The sequence below is a fragment of the Giraffa tippelskirchi genome, chromosome 1, assembly GCF_054371585.1.
Source record: "Giraffa tippelskirchi isolate mGirTip1 chromosome 1, T2T-mGirTip1v1.2.pri, whole genome shotgun sequence".
Taxonomy (NCBI): domain Eukaryota; kingdom Metazoa; phylum Chordata; class Mammalia; order Artiodactyla; family Giraffidae; genus Giraffa; species Giraffa tippelskirchi.
Genome location: NC_137275.1, coordinates 172,454,822 through 172,459,309, shown reverse-complemented (window position 1 = coordinate 172,459,309; position 4,488 = coordinate 172,454,822).

Sequence of the window (4,488 nt, the reverse complement as noted above, 5' to 3'; positions counted from 1 at the left end):
ATCCATCTGCTCTATCAGTTCCATGAAACAGATATGCAATTCAAAAGCTTGATGAAGAGCAGAATACATTCAGAGTCTCAAAATATCTCTCCAGAAATGATTAACTACCAAGGGAGAAACGATAACTTGACAGTGGAGAAACTCCATGGGCACCACCTCCACCAAGACGGTAACAAGACAGATGACCATCAGGTGGCTACTGTAAGGACGTAGAGAGACACACTGTCACTTTTGTGGAACCCTCACCAAAAGCACATAATATGAAATAGCTGTGAGGAAACAGAGGACACACCCAGACTGAGGATCATTCTACCCAACAACCAGCCCCTACTCTACTCAATAATATGAAGAACAAAGAGGCTGAAGAACTATTTCCTGTTTAGACCAAAGTGACATAAGAACTAAGTGCAATGCATGATTATGGGCTGATTCCCAAAAAAACGAGTCCTTAAGGATGTTATGGGACTAAGTGGCAAAATATGAATACGGACTTAGATTAGTGAACAGCATCAATGTTAAATTTATGACTTAGATCACTGTGCTGTGGTTTGGTAAGAAAATGTTGTTGCTCTTAGGAAATAATCACTATTTCAGGTAAAAGGGCACAGTGTCTCTTTACCCTTAAGTGGTTCAGGCAAAAAACATATGGAGAGATGGGGAATGCCAAAGCATATAAAGCTAAAAATTAATAATTGGTGAATCTAGGTAAAGCATATACAACAGTTCTTTGTACTAATCTTGCAACGTCTCTGTAAATTTGAAATTTTATCTGTAATAATATACCTGTATCTATATAAAATAAATACACAGAATTCAAAATAAATGCATCAACCTAAGATCCAGACTATCCTTCATGTATTGTTAGGCAATCTGAAGAGAAAGGCTAGAATAGCAACAGGCACTGAGTCAGTAGATTCATACATTAGTATTCTGAGGATATTTCTACCAACTTAAAGTATGCTTTCATTTGAATAAAACAATTTGGACTTCCTTAAACTTAGTGCCAATTATTTATATGTTTAAACACTCAAAGTACAAATTCCATACTTTCCCCAAGTGAAGTCCAATGTCATCAATATTCTCATGTGCTAACAAGTAAACAAGGCAAATTTCTATAACCTAACTATAGAACCTCTTTGTCCATAAACTTTTTCTAATATCCCCAGTTCTTAGAAAATCAAATTTACATCTCTAGGATTTCAAATACCACAAGCTCTAGTTTTTGTCACATCAAATGAACTATTTTATTCTTTATCTTCCTAAAAAGAAATTCAATAAATCTTTGCTCACTGCTAGCTCTTCTCTCTGGAGAAGGCAATGGCACCCCACTCCAGTACTCTTGCCTGGAAAATCCCATGGATGGAGGAGCCTGGTAGGCCACAGTCCATGGGGTCGCTAAGAGTCGGACATGACTGAGCGACTTCACTTTCACTTTTCCCTTTCATGCACTGGAGAAGGAAATGGCAACCCACTCCAGTATTCTTGCCTGGAGAATCCCAGGGACGTCGGAGCCCGGTGGGCAGCCGTCTATGGGGTCGCACAGAGTTGGACACGACTGAAGCGACTTAGCAGCAGCAGCTCTTCTCTCTCTCTCCCAACATCTCTTTGATCAAGTTTTTCCATCTACTCAGGAATGATCCAAGGGTAATTAGAACTTCTTACCTTCTTTAGCCCAAAAGGAGCCAATTTATCACAAACTGTCATGGATTCTGATTCTAAATTACCAAAAGCCCAATTACTAATAGAGGAAAGGAATCTTCCTTCCAATTAAAGTGACTGATTTCTTTGCAGACGCAGTAGCATTTTACTTTTTAATTATGTGCGTTCTGATCAAATGTGAAGAAATTCTTCCTCATTTTATTTTCCTTCCAAAGAACATGACACAACAAACATTAATCATAGAGTGATTCAAGGTTAGACCTGTAAGTGCCTTCAGCCAAATTAGACCTCTATCAATGGGGCTTGTCCATTTTACGGGTCTTATTGGCTCCTTAAGCTCGAAAGGGAGAGGGAATAATTATTTGCTATATCACATAGTTTACCTAAGAGTTTGCCAAGCCTCCCAGACCTGCTAAGCTGTGATGAGACAGCATTAGATATTTAGATAAACATAGACTAGCGTGGAACAGAACACAGTATTATTTCTCATGCACACAAAGAACTGCAGTGCTGGGCATAAAGCAATGTGAGGAGGTAAACATGCAATGTGAAAATAAATGTGCTTTTTCTCACTTGGGTGGTATTAATGTGATTATGTGTTGTCAAATTTTGAAAGAGAAAAATAAAACTTTAAAATCAGTTTGGGGGAAGAGGTACAGTTTGGAGAATCTAAAGGAGCATAAGGCCACCAAGCCTTACACAGATTTCCCAAAGCCTGAAAGACACTTTTCTGTCCACTTGGCTTTTAATCAAGACTGGCCAGTCATGACTCCCACAGCCTGCTGACCCAGAGCCTACATCCTTACCTCCTCTTCCCCCTCTTTCCACGTGGTCAGCAGCCTGACATCAGTTCATTCACTTGAGACACACAAAGGTCAAGGTTTTCATTCAGTGAGTGTATTCCAGCAATCTGTGCTCCAGAACCTTCCTTTGTCCAGACAACAGTGTCCACCCTTTGGACTGGTATGAATGCAGCAGTTACGGACCATTTTTCAAACACTTTCACGGATACATAAAGAAGAGCCTGGAAGCCATCCAAGATTTTAAGTTTTAGTGAAAAATTAAATTGTATACTAAGCTTTTTAAAATTAAAAATCCTCCTATGTGAGACTGTACCTCTGCCCTTACTGCAGGCTGTTTGCAAAATTCAGGAAGACCCAACTTTCCATTCATTAGACAATTGCTGAGCATCCCTTAAAGGCAAAGCAGGATGTCAGATGATATAGGTGATGAAACAGCACTTGCTTCTTGCTCTAGTGGGGAAGGCAAGTAAACAGACACACTCAGCACAGTAAAGAACAGAATGGAGGAGCTGTGATGGCATAAAAGGGTCACCCTTGTAAGAACAAAGGAAAAGAGCATGGTTACAATGGAGGAGACACAAACAAGGTCAGAAGGGTGGCAGGTGTCTTGAAGGAAGGCTGGTCTTGCCAAGTTGGGGCAGGAACTCCAGGCTTACCTGTGGAAGCATGGGCTTATGCATGACATTCCAAGAACAAGAAACACAAAAAAGAACAGGCCAAACATATACATTAGCATATGTAAAATAGCTAATGGGAAGTCTCTGTATGACACAAGAAGCTCAACTCCTCCGTGCTCTGTGACAACCTAGAGGGTGGAGTGAGGTGGGGGTGGGAGGGAGGTTGAAGAGAGAGGGGACATATGTGTACTTATGGCTGATTCATGTTGTTGTATGGCAGAAACCAACACAACATTGTAAAGCAATTATCCTCCAATTAAAAATTTTTTTAAAAAGGAAAGACCAGACTAGATGCTACAAAGCTGTGACTGCTACGCTAAGAAGCCTGGGCCTTTTTAAAAACCAAAGAGGAGCATGAAGTGATCATCCAACCAGCTGTGCTGTAGGGGATGGTGTGGGCAGATGAGGCTGCTGAAATGAACTTCTGAAGGCTGGCAGAGCTGGTTGTGGCAAGGGGAAAGGAAATAAGTGGACATTCAAGAGATTTGGGGTTGGTACAAACCACAGGGACTTGCAACCATCGTGTGAATGGATGAGGAAGGAGGTGAAACAGACTCTGAATGCTATAACATGTGAACACTTGGTTGGAATCCATGGACTGGGCAGTTTTTGCTACTTAACATTTACTGTGGTTATTAGTCACATCCTGCATTGAGCCCTTGTTTTATGGCTTTAAACATCCCTGAGAAAAGTTAAGGAGTTATTTCTATCCTCCTTTTCAAAGAAAGAGCTTCCCTGGTGGCTTAGCTGGTAAAGAATCCACCTGCAATGCAGGAGACCTGGGTTTGATTCCTGGGTTGGGAGGATCCCCTAGAGAAGGGAAAGACTACCCACTCCAGGGCCTGGAGAATTCCATGGACTGTGTAGTCCATGGGGTCACAGAGAGTTGGACATGACTAAGCAACTTTCACTTCACTTTAAAGATGAGAGAACCAAGCCTGTAAAGGCTTAGCCCTAAGCAGAGAAACTCAACTAACCCAACTAATTGGTGTAGGGCTCAGATGAAAGATCAGTACGGTCCTCGTTACATAATCCAACAAAACATGAAGATAGCTCAATACTGTCCTACTGGCATGTTTTCAGCTGAACTGGGGCAAACTTCATAGAACTTTATACTGTGAGCTGTGTTATAAGGTCATTTGTTGATACTGTCCATTCCAAGAGCCAATGGAAAGCTACCAGTGTGCTGAATCATTACAAACACGGATGCAGAGAATGTAAGTCTTTTACCTTCAGTTGAACAAAATACAGTTCACAGATGCTATTTTTAGACTCAAGTTTTCCCAACAGAAAGTTTTTAAAAGAACAATCTGTCTAAAAAGCAGGTAAAGAAATTCACTGACAAAGAC